Source organism: Polypterus senegalus, chromosome 16, assembly GCF_016835505.1.
Source record: "Polypterus senegalus isolate Bchr_013 chromosome 16, ASM1683550v1, whole genome shotgun sequence".
NCBI lineage: Eukaryota > Metazoa > Chordata > Cladistia > Polypteriformes > Polypteridae > Polypterus > Polypterus senegalus.
In genome coordinates, this window is record NC_053169.1 from 98,189,394 (window position 1) to 98,212,008 (window position 22,615).

The window sequence follows — 22,615 nt, forward strand, 5'->3', positions numbered from 1 at the left end:
ATTTCTATTATAACCACTTTTTAGAAAACAGCTAATTTGTATTTATGTGTAATCATAAGGAAAATATAGGGTTTGTACATAATATTCAAAAAACATTTAGATGTTTTAACTGTGTGACTTTCTTTAAAAAAACAAAACCAAAAAAAAAACACTTAAATTGATGAGCAGCATGTGATTTTTGCAAAAGCTCAAATCCCAGATAGTTGACATCCACCTGCAGCTCAGCACATTCAGGCCTCTGGCCAGTACAGTGGAATCTCGGGTCACGAAAGTCTCGGACCACGTAAAAATCGGGTTACGACCAAAAAGTTCGACAAACTTTTGCATCTGTTAACGACCACACACTCGGGTGACAAACCGATGATTTCTGCATGTGTTCAGTCTCACCATGTGCAGCGAGTGAGAGAGAGAGTGTGAGCGAGTGAGAGAGAGAGAGTGAGAGAGAGAGAGAGCACGAGCAAGTGAGAGAGAGAGAGAGAGCGTGAGCGAGTGAGAGAGAGAGAGCAAGAGAGAGAGCGAGTAAGAGAGAGAGTGTGAGCGAGAGAGAGAGAGAGAAAGCGAGCGCGAGATGGCCGTTAAAGAATGCACTGGGCTTGTTTTTAAAGAGACTGCAATGTTAGTTTTCTCTGTTCAAGTTTGTCTCAGTGTTATTCAATGTTTTTACATTTAGTTTACTATTACACTGTGCATTTTATGGTATAATTAACTATCTTTGTGCTTAAAAATATTTAAAAAAATATATATATTTACATATAGCTTGTACGGTCCGGAACGGATTAATTGTATTTACATACAATCCTATGGGGGAAATTATTTCGGGTCATGACCAAATCGGGTTGCGACCAGAGTTTTGGAACGAATTACGGTCGTGACCCGAGGTTCCACTGTATCTGGATGGGAGACCATCTTTCAAAAGCTTGGCTTGTCGCTGGAAGAAGATGTTGGTGAGGCCAGCAGGGGGCATTTACCCTGTGGTCTGAATGTGTGGGGATCCCAATGTCCCAGTGGCAGTGACAGGGTGCTGAATAAAAATGGTGGAGGCGTAAAAATCGAGGTTCTGACTCCTTCGTAAACAGCAGGGTGTATCCTGACGCCCTGACTAAATTGTCCACCACGGTCTGGTCATTCAGGCCCCCTGTCTCTAATTGGCTATCTCTCTCACTACGTCACCACCTGCCTGCTAATGTGTGGTGAGTGTACCGGCGCAAAAATGGCTGCCGTCAAATCATCCAGGTGGATGCAACACATCGGTGGTGGATGAAGTGGCTCTCCACTCACTGAAGCAATTTGAGTAGTGAGAAGAGCGCCTATATATATATATGTGTAAAGAATTATTATTATTAAAGAGTGATGGTTCACAATCTTTAAACCTGAAAAGTTGGTGAACTCGACAAATTGAGAAGTTAACTCGTAAGACAGCACTAGGCTGAAATGTAAATGGAGCAGATCTGAGGGTCCGACTGGGGGTGAGATTCGCCCGGAATTAGCCGACCAAAGCAAACTCTGCATTAAAGGTAGGACTTTTGGTAAGACTTGATGTGTGAACTGTTTAATTTCACAGAGCTGAAGATGACTACTGACTGTTTACTGTTTATTGCCCAGTCATTTATGTGGTGCCCCATTGGAAGGGGCTTATATTTACCCTCATGTTGTGAGCCAGGCCTTGCCCCTAAAAGTCGTTATAGAAATAACGTCAATTGAAAATCCATATTTAATTTCCTATACAGTAAAACCTTGGATTGCAAGTAACTTGGTCTGTGAGTGGTTTGCAAGACGAGCAAAAATGTGTAATAAATTTTCACTTGATAAACGAGCGGAGTCTTGCAATACGAGTAGTACGTATACGCTCTGTCTGCCGAGAGTCATGTGATCACAACTGAGCTGATGGTTCTCTCTGTTTCTCTCTATCTTGCTGCAGGATTGTGGGTAATCGTCTCCCATGCTCGGTCTCAGTCGGCGTGCCTCGCTTGTACGGTCAACACCCATACGAGCGTATACTGTTTACTACAGCATTGTGACCATGTATGTGTGCGTAAAACATTTTTTATTTTGTGTGCGAACGATGAATCTGTTTAACGACAATGCAATGTCACATTTCTGCGAAATCCTCAAAAGGAGGCAAAAGCAACTGTCCTTGGATAGGTTTCCTTGTTAAATTTGCAAAAAAAAGAGAAAGATTCCCGTGAGCCAACAGACAGCAGGGATTCCGTTAGTTAGAGTGAAAGTCGTCCTACACAATAACCCTCCTCCTCCTCCTCTCGTCTCCCTCACACCAGCCACGATTCTTTTCAAAGGTAAAGTGCAGGTTAATCTGTTGTATGTATTTTTACTTTATATTTTGTATTAATCATTTTTATATGAATATTTTTGGGTTGTGGAACGAATCATCTGAGTTTCCATTATTTCTTATGGGGAAATTCGCTTTGATATACCAGATCTAATTATGCAGATCCAGATCATCTGGATGACTTTGATTTATGCGGGGACGATTCCAGTTTGGCATGAAGACGATTCTTCATGTCATCTGTTCACACACTTCTCGATGGTCTGGGATTTTTCGGGTGATATTCTATGTAATAAACTTAATACGTTATAAGGTAATGAAAATTGCATTATTAGATCTGGACCACCCTATACGAGTGCTTTAGATTACAAGCACGTTTCCGGAACGTATTCTACTCGCAAACCCAGGCACCAGTGTATAAATATTGCTTTGTAAATCTTCATAAGCCTGCCAAGAAACCAGACTGCTCTGTAGAATGGGAAATTGGCAGCCTTCTATCGTATTCTGTCATGTCTATGTCTCATTGCACGACTTTCCCAGACATTTTCGGCCGTAGCCTTCATTTGACATAATCTTAGCGAGTCGGAGGCGCTGAGTGGTGCGTTGGTTCCTACATAATGTGACGTGCCCAGTGACTCCCACCAGACTAATCCACGACTTACCCTGGATAAGATCAAACACGGACAACTTCGTCTTTAGCCATAGGGGTGGTCTCTGTGCACATGAGAGCCGATGGCCAATGAATGCTCATCTGCAAATACAATGCATAGAAATGCAGAAACAGGGGTGTTTTCGACCTCGCAATCACAAGCAAAACTTGTTTATGTGATGTCTCGTGCTTTACATAAGATTGTAACACGGAAAAAAGAGGTCACAGGTAAATGGCAGAACATGTCGTACGTCTTAGCTCTTCATAGATCAACAGCTCCATCAGATTGCACGTTATTGACTGTTAGCAAAAGGGGCCATCTTGACTGTTCTGTTGACATACAGTCAGTAAATGTGACGTTCATTTGTTTAAAGTGACATGGTAAGGTGACTGTGGTCGGCCTATCTGACATAATCCATGAGTAGAGGTTGTGTAATTTGACATCGGATTTACTGACCCACTTACTGACTTTCTGATAGACTTACTGTGTACTGTGTAGTGTTAGAAGATGTCGGTTTTTACTGCATGTATACATTTATTAATGACTAGCTGTGTAAGCCTGTGGTGTAAAAAGCCCAGGCTCCTAGAAACTATTGAAATCATCAGAAACAAAACTGAAATGCAGAGTTGGCGGTTTCGTTTTGCGGACGTGCTCGCCCCCCTTGTCTATCAGCACGTAATCGAGTTTGTCTCTGACTCATTAACTTGGGGCCTCCTTGCCTACTCTTTGAGCTTCATTGCTGTAGCCTCACACTTCCCGACCTCTTCCTACTTCCAGGCTGGACAGGCAGACAGACACACTTCCACGCGTAGATGTTTATATATAAGATTACACTACACTGAATTTTTACTTTTCATATACAAAGTATTGGGAAAGTATTGAAATTCTCCAAAAATTCCATGTCAAGAGTTTGATGAATCTCGATGTTTTAGACCTCCCTGAGTTGGATTTACTTTCTTGTAGGGAAACTATTGTAATCGTCCAAAAAATTCGATTTTGAGAGTTTGATGAATCTCGATGTTTTAAACCTCCCTGAATCTGATTTACTTTCTCATAGGGAAACTATTGTAATCATCCAAAAATTCGATTTTGAGAGTTGGATGAATCTCAACGTTTTATACTACCCTGAGTCCAAAAATACCATTTTTAGAGTTATATCTGTGTCTGCTGTGTGTGTGTGTGTAAGCACGATAACTTGAGTACGTTTTCACTTAGGTCAACCAAATTTTGCATTTAAAATGTAGATTTTTATCAACTTTTGGGCTATTTCTGCTAACCGGAAGTGGTACTTTACATATTATTTAAGTACCATCCATCCATACACTTTCCAATTAAACGCATTACTGTTAGTTATTTATTAGAGAATTGCAAAAATTTTACAGATAACATGCCCAACAAAGCTCTTCAGTCCTGTTCTTCAAAATGATATCAAGTTGAGATTTGAAGATCCATAAAGTTTTATGCCTCAGAGACTTTTGCCTACATCATAGTAACACGGCTAATTTGGAAAATGTTGTTTTCCAGCAGACCCCTGTGACCCTGTGTTAGGATATAGTGGGTTGGATAATGGATGGATGGATGTTTTCCATTTGAAAAGATTTAAATTCATGCAAGAGCTTGGCATCTGCCTTAAATGTCCAAAAATGTGAAAATCTTAAATGTCTTCACAATGACTTCAAGTTGAGTTTTGAGAGCCCACTAAATTTTATTTCTTGTCCAAACTAACACGGGTAATTTTGAAAATGCTGTTTTAATTTTTAAAGTTTTATATTGGCAAAGTATTTCTATTTTCTAACATTTCGGCATCCATGCTGAAACTCAAAAAACGCGAAAAAATATTTTCATCCAAGTGAATTTCGAAGGTCTATGAAGTCTCAAGTCTCATCCATGCTAACACGGGTACCTTTGAAAATGCTACTTATGACTGAAAACGTTTTACATTCATGCCAGTTTTTGCATTTTGTAAATGTTTGGCATCGACACTTAAACGGCAAAAGATGTGAAAATCTAATCGCTTCAAAATGACATCAAGTCAAATTTCAAAGGGCCGTAAAGTTTCTAATGTCTAATTCACACTAGCACAGATAAATTTGAAAATGCTATTTTCATTTTCTGCGGTGGGCTGGCGCCCTGCCTGGGGTTTGTTTCCTGCCTTGCACCCTGTGTTGGCTGGGATTGGCTCCAGCAGACCCCCGTGACCCTGTAGTTAGGATATAGCGGGTTGGATGGATATTTTCATTTTAAATGTTTTATGTTTTATGAGAAGGATTTAGGAGTCATAGTGGACTCTAAGCTATCATCTGCCAGACAGTGTTCAGAAGCCATTAGGAAGGCTAACAGAATGTCAGGTTATATAGCGCCTTGATGTGTGCAGTACAAGTCACAGGAGGTTCTGCTCAACCTTTATAACACACTGGTGAGGCCTCATCTGGGGTCCTGTACACAGTTTTGGGCCCACCAGACATTGCAGCACAAGAAAAGGTCCAGAGAAGAGCAACTAGGCTGAGTCCAGGGCTACAGGGGATGAGTTATGAGGAAAGATTAAAAGAGATGAGCCTTTACAGTTTAAGAAAAAGAAGATGAAGAGGAGACCTGACTGGAGTGTTTAAAATGATGAAGGGAATTAGTCCAGTGGATTTAATTAAAAATGAGTTCATCAAGAACACAGGGACACAGTTGGAAACTTGTTAAAGGTTAATTTTGCATGGACAGAGAGACAGAGAGAACCACAGACACTTGGAATAGGTGACCAAGTAGTGTGGTGGACGTTAGGACTTTAGGGGCCTTCAAAACTCGACTTGAAGTTAATTTAGACAATCAAGGTGAACTGGATGGACAGGCTTTAGGGGTGAGTGGCCGCCTGTTGTCGTTACAACTTTTGTAATGTTCTTAAGGAATAATACCAATGTCATCAACTTGTGCCCAACACTGCCTCCTTCCTGGCACCCATGAAGGAAAAAAATATATATAAGTTTTTATTATTTTTTATCATTCAGTCTAAAAAGCTTGTTCTGCCTTTTCACCTACATTGTCCAAAATAACATCAAACTCAAGATTAGGAGGTCCCTAAAATCCTACTCTCTGCCATGCTACCTGGAAAGTCATTTCTTTTGTCTGTGGTTTTTTTGTGTGAAGAAAAACATATAATGTATAAGGTCCCGATTATTTTTTTTTTTTATCATTCAAACCAAAAAAGCTTACCCATTCTGTTGGCAGTGATTGTCTCTGAAGTCCTACTCTCCACCAGCCTACTTGGCAAATTATTTAATTATTTCTCTATGGTTCTTCAGGTCAGGTCAGGTTGGGGAGCATTGCACCGGAACAGCATGTCGCCACACTCACCAGACGACGAAACAGCTTGGGATCCCGGTAGGCAGACACCCAGTCCAGTCCCACCCCTCAATCTGCCTCTTGCCAGGTGTTACGCGGGCATCCCCTTGGCATCAACAGTGAGGATCCTGTGAGGCCATATCCTCCTTGGTGAACCGTGCCACATGGCTGTAGTGCCGTAACTGACCCCACAATGCAGGTAGTGTTCTTATTCTGGGACTCCGTGAGCCAACGCTCATTCGACACAAAGTCAAGCCAGCGGTACCCAAGGATTCTCTGAAGAGACACAGTGCTGAAGGAGTTACGTGGGCGACCCCTTGGCATCAACAGTGAGGACCCTGTGAGCCCATATCCCCCTTGGCAAACCGCGCCACATGGCCATAGTGCCGTAGCTGACCCCACAATAAAGGTAGTGTTCCTATTTTGGGACTCCGTGAGCCAACGAAGGATTCTCCGAAGAGACACAGTACCAAAGGAGTCCAGTCTTTGTCACTAAACAACGTCCATGTCTCGCAACCGTATAACAAGTGTGAGGAAAAACAATAGCATTTTGAACATAGGCCCCAATTATGGTTTATCAGATTATTATTAAATTATTTAAATTAAAATTCACCCACACCTTAAGCGATACTCCATGGCAAGGAAAGCCCATTTTAGATCTGAAAGTGTCTATCTAGAGCGTCAGGCAGCAAGAACACCTGGACGTGATGGAGTTCCCTTGCATGGTCCCCATTTATAGCCACTCGTCAGCCATGGCTGTTTATCTTTGAGATGTTTGGAAAAATGATGAGTGCCCATAAAAGACCCCCATGGACATGAAGGCAAATTCCACACAGAGGCTGAAGGAGGTAGAAAGCTAAGGCCCGATCCTCCAAGTGCTTCCTAGCCACTGCGCTCCCAACAATGTCTATTATTTTGTAATCTAAATATCACAATAAGGACTCAATCTACAGGCACACTGAACCAAACCCATTTGTGATATTTCAGCAGATTATGACTGTTAATGTTTACTGAGTTATCTTGAATCAGATCGCCATTCCAGAACAACAAAGGGCGGCTGAATGCCTTGCACAACTCACCAGCAGATTGACTGTAGATATTCAGCATGTTATCTTCGCGGAATGCGGCAGAGTTTTTGAGATCTTGCCGAGAAAACTAAACAGACTCAACACCACACGCTCCTTCTGGAGGCAGCAGAGCCTAATTAGTAGACAGCTAAATAACAGATCTGACTTTAAGGTGGTCCAAAACTGCCCACTGCTTTGCAGCTGTTGGGAAAGGCTGTAGCTTTCATCAATTGCTAAAATGGAAGGATGAACTGAATCAGCTCTTCAGTTACACCCATAGGCAGAGAGATAAAGAACAGCGTAACATGGCGGCTTGTGTCGGGCTCTGCCTGCTGTTTACGGTGCGAAATCCCAATGAGCCATCCCAGCCATTTGACTGGCAGCAATGTCTGATGCCATCATTATTTATACTTCACATGCACTCAGTTTAAACAAACCTCACGGTGAGGGTCGCAAAACCCACCAGAATGCAAAAATCAGACAAACAAGTGGAGCAAAAAGTTAAGACCAGTAACCAGCATGGCAAGGCATCCTTATCTTTTTTCCTTTTGCATTTCTGCTCAAGTTTTTTTAAATATGGGACTTGTCTTGGTAATGTAATATTGTAGTGGATTTGAATTACTCTTGACTTGGAAAAGGCTCAGTTACTGTAAAAAAAAAAACGAACGAAAAGAAGTAAAACAGAGAATTTCTAAAATGACAAAGGGCTGCAGAAGGCGTTTCAGAGACAGGCTTGTTTGGTCTCACGCATTGTACTTTACTGCAGAGCCGTGATCAAAGATCTCTGAGACAGTCGGATCACTTTAGAGGAGGTATGCGTCCAATAACCTTCTTCTGTTTTTTACTCTCTGCATTTGCCTATTAGACACAATTTAAGAGAAAAAGGACACTACTTACAGTTTGCAGGTGGTTCAATTAGAGTGCTGCCACAGGCAAAATGGACCCATTAGTCAACTTTAAATGAGTTGAAGCATGAACAGTTTCACAAAGCCATCTTAAAGACAGGATCTGCAGCTGTGGGGCCTTCTCATGTGAACTGGGTGGACCACAACGTGACGGGGAAGGGGAAGGCAAAGTCGGGCTAAAGCTCTGCATTTGCACTGAGTGTGAAGTGTGATACGGACGTGAAAATGTGTGCACATGTGTGTTTATCCACATTCATGAGTATATGTGTGTGTGTGTGTGTGTGTGTCCTGCCAATCAACGCTCACACCTAAACTGACATACACATCTAAAGTTTAGCACATACATCTATGAGCGTCTGTGTATAAAGAGTTAGACCTACTTATCTATCAATGTGCGCATCAGACTCTGCCCTTCATATCTATATATTATATAGTGCCTTCTATCTATCTATCTATCTATCTAATCCTGCCAACTACTCTATCTATCTATCTATCTATCTATCTATCTATCTATCTATCTATCTATCTATCTATCTATCTATCTATCTATCTATCTATCTATCTATCTATCTAATCCTTCCCTATTACACTATCTATCTATCTATCTATCTATCTATCTATCTATCTATCTATCTATCTATCTATCTATCTATCTATCTATCTATCTATCTAATGCATTTCACATCCAGCTAGCTAACTATTTCTCCTCATACAGTATTTATAGACACACAAATCTTCATACATTATTTCTCTTATGTAGTGCTTATTACGTTACTTTGTAAAATTTTATTTTTTGTCCCCTTGCTGGTGGCTGATTTCGATGAATTCTTTTTTTCTCTCCATGCACATACATGCAAACATAATACATTTTATAGAAGTGTACATCGATTTTCAATGAGGTTTTTCACCCGGCAGGGGTTTAAATTCTTGCTTAATATCTGTTTTGTCTGATTTTGATTTTTTTGAGTTTATTTGTGTTTTTTGCTGTGTTTGCTCTTCGGTGATATTGTGTATTTTTTGACCTTTTGCTGTTTTTTGCCCGTTCTCAGGATTCCTGCATTAGGGACTTTGTTTATATTGTATTGTCTTATTGTTTTAGCGCAGCTTCCATTGCCTTTTGTGCTCCACAGAGCTTCATGTTATGCCAGAACATCTTCATTAAGACTAAATGTTTCATTTAAATAAAGATACTTATGTGGTGCTCTGTGTTACTAGCCTGGTTTTTTCATAGGATTTCCCCCTCTAGTGTGGATTTCTTCTTTATCTCTCTGTGGTTGTCCTTACTGGAAGGTTCAATGAGCATTTGTGGCGGAGCTCAGCGCAGACACGGGGTCGACATCGACATGAGACTCCACGGACAGCAAGGGGCGGAGCTTCCTTTAGCTTCAGTGACCTCAAAGCAAGAAGGAGACAAGCCTGGTAGTGACAGCGCCCCTCTCGTGCAGGGGTGGTACTACTTACTTTAGGTGAACCTGGAAGGTGCCCTTCTGGCCCACATGCATGACACAATACAATATCTTACAAAAAAAAAAATGTAGCATTCAAGTCCTGCTTTGCAAAGATGATGCATTCGATTGATCAACCCCTCTAAAGTAGCCCAAGGATGAGAGAGCTGGCGGTGTGATGGCTTCTATTCTGTGCGACGCTCTACTGGTTAAACAAAGTCACGACACGGATGGTTTGTTTTATAAATGTACGGAAGTCCCATCTTATTTGCAATTTTGTTCGTTTTGATGGGGCCCCCTAAACCTCATAGCAATCTTAGAAAATTTGTTAAATATAAGAAATGTGTAAAAATGAGGCAACACGCTTTCAAGCCCTCAAAGAGCAGCTCATTTATCAAGAGCTGTCGAAATGCCAGAGGCGTCTGGTTTTCCGGAAGATTCATAATCGCACGGTGACAGGCCAAGCATTAAGAGATTTTGGGATGTAGGGCGGCGATGGACATCGAGCCTCCCAGATCCAACTGGCTAATGGTTTTTATTTGGAGGGAAGGGCAGAAAGCAAAATGAAGCCGTTGTGTGTGCATGCAAAGTATAATTTATAACCGTTTACTCCACTGGGAAAGAAAAAGATTATGGATACAGGAGATAGAACATTTTTCAGGCCATTCCAACGGAGTTTACGTTCCTGGCAAGTGTTAATCTGCCTACTCCTCTGCGTTCCAGTGAAAATTTATGCCATGCCAAGATATGCCTGACTTATGATATTACGTCCATCTCAAAGAAGTTATGCTCTTGGTGCTATGGGCTGCTAAACGAAGATGAGCTTAGCTCACTCCGCATTATTCACTGTCAAATGTAAAGGCATTAATTGAATTTTCCTCCCACATCCCGAAGACACGTCTAGTTAGATTAATTGGTGACTCCAAACTGGCACGCGGGTGCATGCTTGGGTGTGCACTTCAGTAGTTGATTACTGCCTTGCAAACCTCATCTCCTTACCTGTCCTGGTGGCATCAGGTCAAGTAGGTCATCCCTGTCACTTGTTAAATTCCCAAGCATTCCCAAGCCAGCCAAGAGTTATAACCCCTCCAGGATTCAGGTTTCTGCCCAGTGGGATGCTTTAGGCTCCCTTACGACATGTCCAAACCATCTCAACTGACTTCTCTCAATCCAGAGGTGCAACGGCTCTACTCTGAGGCTCTCTCGTGTCACCGAGCTTGTCACCCTGTCATGGAGTGTCAGCCCAGCCACCCAGCAAAGGGACCTCATTTCTGCCACTGGCATTGTTTCGCTCAGTGCCCACAGCTCGCGATCATAGGTATGCATGCAGTTGTACATCAATCCAAGTCTTTGAACTTCAAGCTTAAATTCCAATCTGCTTGTCGATCACATGCTGCCTTTTTACATCACTTGTGAACAAGACTCTGAGACATTTGAACTCCTCCACTGAGGGCAGTTGCTCCTCCCTCTTCAGCTCGGGTTCAGATTTATGAAACTTATGGACATACAAAATGATGAAATTCCAACAGATGATGCATCACAAACATGTGTAGTAATAAAATGCATTGCCTTTGTCATTCCAACAGTGGTCGCATCACAGACATTAACATTACTGCTTTAAGGAATCCCAAACCAAAGGGCATATAAAAGAGACCAATGCGTTGCATTTGTCATTCCAACTGATGACGCATCACATACATTTGTACTAATAAAATGCATTGCGTTATCGTTCCAAAAGAAGGTGTATCACAAACATTAACACTGCTTTAAAGACTCTCAAATCAAAAGGCACGTACCAGAGACATATGCATTTCATTTGTCGTTCCAACAGGTGATGCATCATAAGCATATGTGGTGATAAAATGTATTGTATTTGCCATTCCAACAGATGGCACATCACAAGCATTAACACTGCTTTTACAAATCCCAAACCAAAAGGCATATAACAGAGACATGTGCGTTGCATTTGTCATTCCAACACATGGTACATCACAAACATTTGTAGGAATAAAATGACCTGCACTTGTCTTTCCAACAGATGGTGCATCACAAGCATTAACACTGGTTTTATGAATCCCAAACCAAAAGGCATATAACAGAGACATGTGCGTTGCATTTGCCATTCCGACTGGTGACACATTGCAAACATTTGTAGTAATATAAAGTCCTGCATTTGTGATTCCAACCGATGGCGCATCATGAGCATTAACACTGCTCTTACGAATCCCAAACCAAAAGGCATATAACAGAGACATATGTGTTGCATTCGTCATTTCAACTGATGATGCATCACAAATATTTGTAGCAATAAAATGCCCTGCATTTGTCTTTCCTACAGATGGCACATCACAAACATGTGCAGTGATAAAGTGCCCTGCGCTTGTCTTTCCAACAGATGGCGCATCACAAGCATTAACACTGGTTTTATGAATCCCAAACCAAAAGGCATATAACAGAGACATGTGCATTGCATTTTCCATTCCAACTGGTGACACGTCACAAACATTTGTAGTAATACAAAGCCCTGCATTTGTCATTCAAACAAATGCTACATCACAAACATGTGCAGTGATAAAATACATTGCATCTGTCATCCCAAATGATGACACATCACAAACATTTGTAAGACTAAAATGCCCTGCATTTCTCATTCCAACAGATGGTGCATCACACACATTAACACTGCTTTTACGAATCCCAAACCAAAAGGCATATAACAGAGAAATATGCGTTGCATCCGTCATTTCAACTGATGACGCATCACAAATACTTGTAGCAATAAAATGCCCAACATTTGTCGTTCCTACAGATGGCGCATCACAAACATTTGTAGTGATAAAATGCACTGCACTTGTTGTTCCAACTGATGACACATCACAAACATTTGCAGGAATAAAATGCCCTGCATTTGTCATACCAACCGATGGCTTATCACAAACATTAACACTGCTTTTACGAATCCCAAACCAAAAGGCAAATAACAGAGACATGTGCGTTGCACTTGCCATTCCGACTGGTGACACATTGCAAACATTTGTAGCAATGCAAAGTCCTGCATTTGTCGTTCGAACTGATGACACATCACAAATATTTGTAGCAATAAAATGCCCTGCATTTGTCTTTCCTACAGATGGCGCGTCACAAACATTTGTAGTAATAAAATGCATTGCATTTGTCATTCAAACAGATGGAAATGTGTAGTGATAAAATGCCCTGCATTTGTCGTTCCTACAGATGGCGCATCACAAACACGTGTAATGATAAAATGCATTACATTTGTTGTTCCAACTGATGACACATCACAGATATTTGTAAGAAATAAAATGCCTTGCATTTGTCATTCCAACAGATGGCGCATCACAAACATTAACACTACTCTTACGAATCCCAAACCAAAAGGCATATAACAGAGACATGTGCGTTGCATTCGTCATTTCAACTGATGACGCATCACAAATATTTGTAGCAATAAAATGCCCAACATTTGTCTTTCCTACAGATGACGCATCACAAACATTTGTAGTAATAAAATGCATTACATTTGTTGTTCCAACTGATGACACATCACAAATATTTGTAAGAAATAAAATGCCTTACATTTGTCATTCCAACAGATGGCGCATCACAAACATTAACACTGCTTTTACGAATCCCAAACAAAAAGGCAAATAACAGAGACATGTACATTGCATATGTTATTGTAACAGATGACACATTGTAAACATTTGTGTTTATGCATTTTATTACAACAAATATTTGTAATGAACCATCAGTTGGAATGACAAATAAAATGCATTACAATATACATTGTAACAGAGGGTGGATGTCAAGCATTTGACTCTCACTGCATTCTCACTGGGAATGAACAACATGCAACAGCATGCTTGCTGCCCCCCAACACATATCACAGACATGGCCATACACTACAAAACCCACGTGGACTGGTTTATCAAACTTCCACACCCACTCCAGCAACTGTGCCATGGAGAAGAGCTGCTCGACTCTTCCACAGCCAGAGTGGATTCCTCTTTGTTTCTCCCGTATCCGTGGCTCTGCCATCTCATGGATTCTTCCCTCCAGCACCCCTGCACATCCTCTACCTGGGAGGCTGAGTCTGGCAAACCCTGCACTGCTAAAAAGTAAATTAATGTACTGAAAAAAAAAATGAATGGACGGATGTGACTAAAGCCAAGCACACATTCCAGTCGAGACCATCGCTCTTAACAGTTTAGCAATGACTAAATGACTTGGGTGAGTCTCAAAGTGGAGTTTATTAAAAAAAGAAAATGGTGCTGCCTCCCGCAACCTCTGACCTAGTTTTATATAGGCAATGTGGTCAGCACTCTTCTTGTAAAATTTCTCAGATAACTTTGGTTTTTACTAACCTCATTAAGGATTTTTACTGTCTTCACCACCATAACCCACCTTCCCCCCTTTGTCGGCTCGCTAGAGCAATGCAGCAGGCCGCCATTTATTCAGCATTCATTGAGGCTGATTTGAGGCAATGGGTCTGCTGGTGCATTTGTCCCGAAGCCTCTTATTTAGTTCATTACTACGAACCCAGGGCCTCATCTGGACTGCATTTGCACTGGAGGAGCCCGACCACAATGCAGGGAGAAAATAGTCCCTGAATTGCTTTACTGTAAAGCCATTGCCCAATTGTTGCTTTTATTGACTTCTGGAGGCAGCAAATTGCCATATGCCAGCCCAATGCTAAGCTTTTAATGAAAATCAGGAAATAGGCAACAGTAAAGGAAAAGCCTTTGTATAGCAACTGCTGAGTTTCAAAAACTAATTTATACTTCCTGACAGTGTTCGGCTGCTCGAAGTTTAATGGTTTGTTTTTATTGCTAAAGTGTGTAAACCTTGCATTAGTAGTCGGTGTGTGGAAATTATACTCTCATCCCGCATTACGCATTACTCACACGCTGCGTAGCCCCCCACGTCCCCCTCTGCCTTGTGTAATCAGATCATTACTGTTTCAATTACCCGCTCGACGGTCCTGTCCTAGCACGGTGAACGCGCACACGCAGACTGGACGCGCGTCTCCCTCGACTGACATACTGGTGGGCGGGTCGCTCGCGCCGCCTCTCTCTCTCTCTCTCTCTCTCTCTCTCTCTCTCTCTCTCTCGCTCACTGTTAGTTTTTGGTTTGTGTCGTTTCCACAGTAACAGACCAAAAGGAAAACTGATGGGAAAACAGCTATTAGTTGAAAAATATATGGACGTACCTAAAGCGGCTTGGGGAAGCGTAAAGGCGCAGGGCACATCTTGGGGAGACATCAGCTTTTAATTCAAAGCATCAGCAGGAAGGGAGACGGATGGGAATCTAATGCCAAGTTCAAAGTTTTACAAGTTCTTCAGCAGCATCCTACTTCCTGACGTGCTATAGGCGTCGGCATTATTCCGATGATCTATAAAAGTTTCATCTGCCTTAGTCCATTGAAGGGTTTAATAACAAGATGAATTAGTCAGGTTATTTGTTTATAAATAGAAAAAAAGAAAAAGGCAGATCCCGCCTATATTGAATGAACTTAAAAAGAAACTGCACAGCAAAATCACCAGTGCTAAATTACATTTTTGTATTAAGCTAACATTTAAAAATGTTTATACGGGGACAATGTTTTTATATGTGCACTTTCTAGAGTAAATATAATGCGACAATTTTGCTGTGTGTGCAGTTAGTTTATATTATATTTTAATTTAAAGGGGGTTTATAAACAGAATTTCAAGAAACGAGTTAATCAAACAGACAAACAATGCATTCAAGTATGGCATGCTGTAGACTGTAAGGAGAGAACTGGAGAAAAGCAAGCTCAAAAAGCAAAACGTTCTTGCATTTATAATATATTCAGAATATAACAGTAGATAGATAGGAAAGGCGCTATATCATAGATAGATAGATAGATAGATAGATAGATAGATAGATAGATAGATAGATATGAAAGGCACTATATTAGATAGATAGATAGATAGATAGATAGATAGATAGATAGATAGATAGATAGATAGATAGATAGATAGATAGATATGAAAGGCACTATATTAGATAGATAGATAGATAGATAGATAGATAGATAGATAGATAGATAGATAGATAGATAGATAGATAGATGATAGATAGATAGATAGATAGATAGATAGATAGATAGATATTAATTTTAGTATAGTCGGTAGGATCATAAAATTACACAGATAGATGGATAGTTAGGAAAGGCACTATATATTGGATAGACCATTATATATTCAGACAGTGAAGCATGGCGGTGGCTGCATTTTATTGTGGGGTTGTGTTCAGTGGGAAACTGCAGTCATAGGCACAAAGTGACAGTCTAAATGCCGGAGTAGGCCATCTGACAGAGTGCTGCTGAAATGAAGGCCACCTTTGAGTAAAAGGCACATGAAGGCATTTTAAGGACCCTGAGGACATGAGGAAAAGGATTCTCTGGTCTGAGGAGAATTTTACTGCAAGCACTCCAAACACTATCTATCTATCATATTGTGCCTTTCCAATCTATCTATCTATCTATCTATCTATCTATCTATCTATCTATCTATCTATCTATCTATCTATCTATCTATCTATCTATCTATCTATTTACAAAAAAGTGAGCAGAAACTGCAGGGGTCTGAGAACTTTCTCAATCCTTTGAATGTCCACATTACGTTAACTGACCCAGGGTGGACCCCGTGGTGGACTGTCATCTTGTTCGGGGACGGTGCTACCAGGACTGGCCCCAGCAACCTTAAACTGGATTAAACTGGTTTAAGAACATGATGTTATGTAATGCTATAAAAGATTGAAGATGGGTGGGTTAATTTACTCTAGGAGACCAAATGTTAGAAAATTCTCTTGACTATCCCAGTGCTCTGTATGGCATTTGAAGGACTTTGTTGAATTACGTTGGCATTTTCCTTGTGCTTTCAACTCCTTTTTTTTTCCTCAAGCTTCAAGGAAGCCATTTGGTTATCTGTTTACATTCCATTCGAGGTAACGTGGCGGCTTGTTTTGTTAGGGTGCTACAGTGACACACATAGATAACTGCAGAGATATGGTGCCGAGCACACTGTAAGAGCACACGGGGGCCAAAACGGTCAAACATTTGCAGGTGCCATAAAGTATAGCAGCCGTTGGATCAAAAAACTGACAGCCTTACACCCGCCTAATGCATTGGCGGCCCAGGGTTCAAGGCAGAAACTGACTCCAGGCAGGACACCGGTCTATCTCAGGGAACATTCACGTAAGACGACCACCCGTTAATCTCACACGCTTGTCCTTGAGGAAGAAGGAGGAACACACAAACCACCCAGCCGGGGGGCTCTGGAAGGGGCGAATCAGCAGCAAACCCTGCACTGTTTGTTTTAAGAAATGAACCCAAAATGGTGGGCCGAACCACCGTCAGTCATCATGCATCAGGAGTAGATGGCATCTTTCAGACTGCACAACCGATTACAGGGACGAGGACAGCCCAACCGACTCGGAATAATTAAAAAATCAAAAAACATTTGGATTACCGAACGCCGTTCTAATCTCAGGTGTTCATTAAAAATTATTTGCTTTATGAGATTGAAGTACGACACAAACAAGAAGAGTTGTGTCAATTGTTTGAAATATTAACATGCGTGCTTCAATCGAAAGTCTCACTGGTAATAGAACTTTGCCATTTTTTCCCCTCTCTGGTAGGGGTCCATAGACAGCTCAAGGATCAAAAATCAAAAATAACATCATATTCATAATCACTGACCTTGAAGTTGTCTTACACAATAGCCCAAGGGCTTAGGTTTAAAATGTATTAACCTTCTGAGGGTGGCTCTTAGAGGACAAGGACCACCGATAAACAATCAGTCAGTCACTCAGTCATCTTCCAACCCGCTATATCCTAACCTCAGGGTCATGGGGGCTGGCTGGAGCCAATCCCAGCCAGCAGAGGGTGCAAGGCAGGAACAAAGCCCGGGCAGGGTGCCAGCCCACAGCAGGGCACACACTCGGGACAATCTAGGATCGCCAATGCACCTAACCTGCACGCCTTTGGACTGTGGGAGGAAACCCACGCAGATACGGGGAGAACATGCAAACTCCACACAGGGAGGACCCGGGAAGCGAACCCAGTACTGCGAGGCAGCAGCGCTACCACTCGAAACAGCATTAACCCCTCACACCAATATTACCAATCCCCAATTTTTTTAAATTTTGTGGTAAAAGGAGACACTTTGACCCCTCATATCCCATTAAGGGGTGAACCCCTGGGGTCGGTTGATGTGGTATGCACAACTTCACATCCTTCTGATCATCTTTGCTGAGGGCACCTATTGGTTTGCTCCTTGTCTTTTATCTCTTTATACGTAAGGGCACAGCAGGCTCTTTTAACTTAGGAGAAAGTCACCCCCATGACACTGGTGAGGTGAGGTCACCGACACCGACTTCTGCACAAACGAGCTCGCTAACAGACTCTCTTCTTTCGCCCGTAGCCTGGAGTAATGCAACGCACTAACCTTACTTCCAGTTCGTACTTGGAGGTCTCGCCCCTTCCTTTTGCAGGATATTTAAAAAGGAGAATTTGCAGCAGTCGGGGATGAAATCAAATCTGAGACCAAAAGAGCCAGGAGCCGCAGTGAGACAGAGAAAAGTGCTCATCCTGGGAGGAGGCACAGAAGGCCATGCAGCGTCCTTAATAGGATATGTCCATATTATACACATGCTAGCATACGGCGGTGTAAGCATAGGAACGGAAAGCGATGAGAAAGGAATTCAGAAATCAAGGAGAAAGAAATACTTCTTGAAAGACACAGGTGTGAATTGGTGTTTTGCTGGAGATGATAGATAATGAGTCGAAAGATCTAACTGTAGAAAAAGCCACGTACAACTGACCGTGGCTGAAGACTGGTTGGTGTAGATTAATACAGATCTTTGCAAACGTTTGTCCTTGGGACGTCTCCAAATCTGTCCCAATGTGATGCAACGAAATCTACTGTCCTATGTTGTAGTGAGAGTGCACTGCCTTCGTCAATCATTTGTGTCAAGAAATAAGCCACTGATAGGAACAGGCAGTTGCGTGATCCCGGAATAGAGATGACGTTGTACAAAAACCCGTCGATAGAGAAGATACCGCCGTTCATTTTATAACAAAGGCTTAGGAAACAATCGTCGCAGTATAACTAAAATAGCAAGGAGCGAAACCAATGCCAATGGTCGAGAGAGTACCTTCCTGTAGCAGGCTACGGAAAAGACTCCCAGGCACAGACATGGCTAAAATGAAAGGTCACGCGGTCAGGCTAGATATTATGTGGTGACGTGACACCAATGGGGTCATGAGAGAGGAGTGGGCAACGCGGTAGTCCGAAGCAGGAAAAGGAATCGAGAAAAGCAGCGTGGGGGTGAATGGAAGGCCACAGGCAGTGTGGGCAAGGGTTTGGAAGAGGAGGAATAGGAATCGAGAAATGGCGTGTGGGCTGCGTGTCTGAAAAGGAAGCAGGATGAACCAGAAGACAAATATATGTAAGAGATAATACTGTATATCATATATCATGTCAATTATTATATCTCTCTATACGTCTGTCTGTCTGTCTGCTTTTCACAAGAGAACTACTTAACAAATTTAGATCGGGTTTTTTCTAGAATTGGCTTGAGCATTCTGGTTGATTTTGCGACTTCTGTCATTGTGCTAAAAATCATAGTTTACTTGCAGCAGCGCTATATTCGTGCCAACCTTAGACAGAGGCTGTGGGCCGAGGGGAGGGGGAAACGGGATGTCAGGAGTGGGGAGCCGGTCCACCTCTGCCTCTTGGAGTGTAACTTGTCTCCACTTAGCTAGCGATACCTTTATGTTTATTGACTTTTGAAGTTTGTTCTGTTTCACAACTATGCGAGCGAAACTGTGAGGAACAACTAGATTATAATATAATGGTAAAACTTTGTGAAAGATAGATAGATAGATAGATAGATAGATAGATAGATAGATAGATAGATAGATAGATAGATAGATAGATAGAAAGGCACTATTTATCTATCTATCTATCTCTCTGTCTATCCCCATCTCCTGCCTTTCATTCTATCTATCTATCTATCTATCTATCTATCTATCTATCTATCTATCTATCTATCTATCTATCTATCTATCTATTATATAGTGCCTTTCATTATATAGTGCCTTTCATTCAATCTCATTCTAGATAGATAGATAGATAGATAGATAGATAGATAGATAGATAGATAGATAGATAGATAGTAATGAAAGGCAGGAGATGGGGACAGACAGACAGACAGACAGACAGACAGACAGACAGACAGACAGACAGATAGATAGATAGATAGATAGATAGATAGATAGATAGATAGATAGATAGATAGATAGATAAAGAATGAAAGGCACTATATAATAGATAGATAGATAGATAGCATTCTATCTAGATAGATAGATAGATAGATAGATAGATAGATAGATAGATAGATAGATAGATAGTGCCTTTCTATCTATCTATCTATCTATCTATCTATCTATCTATCTATATATAGTGCCTTTCTTTCATTCTATCTATCTATCTATCTATCTATCTATCTATATCTATCTATTATATAGAGCCTTTCATTCTATCTAGATAGATAGATAGATAGAATGAGAAAGAATGAAAGGCACTATATAATAGATAGATAGATAGATAGATAGATAGATAGATAGATAGATAGATAGATAGATAGATAGATAGATAGATAGATAGATAGATAGATAGATAATGGAATGCGGTTGGCACAATAATGTAGATCTGAAGCTCTCCTCAGTAAAGGCACATGCCAGTTTACTTGAAGGTTGCCAAAGGACACGTAAAGGAGTGTCAAATGGTTAGAATTCAGATTATCTGGTCTGATCTAATGGACAGATAGATATGAAATAGACTGTACACAATAATATAAACAGATATGAAAGGTGCTATCTAAGGTGATGTATTAAACACATATCTATTTAGATCTAAACTAGGTGAGAAAGGCTCAGCATTATACAAGTGCATATATACAGACAGGTGGACAAGTATGAAATGTTCTGCATGTAGATGGATTTGAAAGGCACTACTGTATATAAGGCACTGTATGAAATCAGTATCTATGTAGGTTAAATGTAGCATTTTATTGTTACAAACCCATTAGGCAAGGTGCTATATTAATAAAATGTATTATTATTATTATTATTATTATTATAACAAATTCTAAAATCAATAAATGGTGCAGTTCTTATTTTGACTGTACCTTTGGCTTAGAAGGCAATGTCCTCTTTATCATTGTCTTGCCATTTGCTATTTTACTATAATGCCTTTCACATCTATCTATAAGCAGCATATTTCAAGATGATAAATGTTTTATAACGTAAACTATAAAAATTGTGCAAAGTTGTTATTTTAAGAGAAAGAAAGCTTCTGCATTTTTATGTGCCATGGCCAATGGCCACATTTCTTTCTGGAAAGCCAAGTAAAGTGAGATGAGGACAGCTAAAGTAGACACTAGTAATTAAGAATGCATCCCTTAAAAAAAAAACGAGCAAGACTGCCGTTCCATATGTATATCACAGGCATGTGCTGGCAACAGCAGACCATTTGCATAAAACATTTTTGCTCGTAGTGAAAGGCGAGAGCCCAGTGAGCCTTTACCGTTGCACTAATATGATTATTATATAAACAGCTGATGCGTATGTTTTATGCGTGCCCTCAATGGAAATAACGGCAGATGTGTGTTCGAACATGGCATATGGTAAGTAGCTCTAACGTGCATCAAACAAAGTTGTGTTGGAAAGATCCTTAGAAATGATTATTCCAGAGTGAAAGGAAACACACACACACACACACACATATTCTTATCGCAAGTGCATATGATTAATGCCACCAGCCGATGATATTAACCGCAGGTCATTGATCCACCCTTTTATTTTCATTGAGCACACAAGGCAGCCACCACTAACATTCATATTTGCATCATTAGTATTGATTGGCTTATTTAACTCTTAATCTACATGATATTTAATACAGGAATAAAATTATTTTCATCATCCTGATCTGTCCGTTACTTAACATAATGTCAAGTTTGCTCATGAAATCGATCTCATGCTGAAATCATCTTTTATTTTTTTCTCACCACTGTCTCTTTGCAATGAAATATTTTATTTTTAGCCCCATACAGACTGGCCTCCACGTATATTGACAAAAGGTGGATGTTGCTATTCCGTGTGGTGGACATTCGTAAAGAGTCGCTTGGTCTCCACTAGGATACCCACCAGTCTAGCTTAGAATACATGTGACTGCCCAAATATTGGATCTGAGCTTATTTCGACTTGAAACCCCCTGAGATTTACTGGCGAGAAATCGATTACAATGCTTCCAAAAGCTTGTGAGCTTTCTCTGATTATGAACATCAAACAAAGTGTAATACAAACCAGACAAAGAACACATAGAGGGGTTGGGTCGCTATGGGCGATCTCGTGTAATGGTGTTTGGTCTGAATGGATTGGCAAGAAAGCGATTGAGGGACACACTGGCTCCGGTAACACCAGCGTGCTTGGTCCTGCGTGGTCTACAAGTGACAGGGGCTTTCTAGTGTGAGCCTGGGTTACCAGAAAAGGCAGGGCCAGAGGTGGGAGTTCAGGTGATGTCAGGGCTCCCCTGACTGGCATGATGTCTAGAGAAGGGGAGAACTGGATGAGTGACTGCGCAGCGTCCAATGCATTACCCCGTGTGTCCATTAAATACAAAGTCTTCACTTCACTTGACAAATTGTGTTATATTGCAGTGCTGAAACCATTCAGATTCATCAAGAAACACTCAGTGACCCAGAATTACAAAGCGAAAACAGGAATTTACAATTTTGTTTTGCAATTTTATTAAAAAAAGAAAGCAACACAAACAAGTTGATGCAAGTATTCAGACCCTTTAGTGCGACACTTGAAATTTGGCTC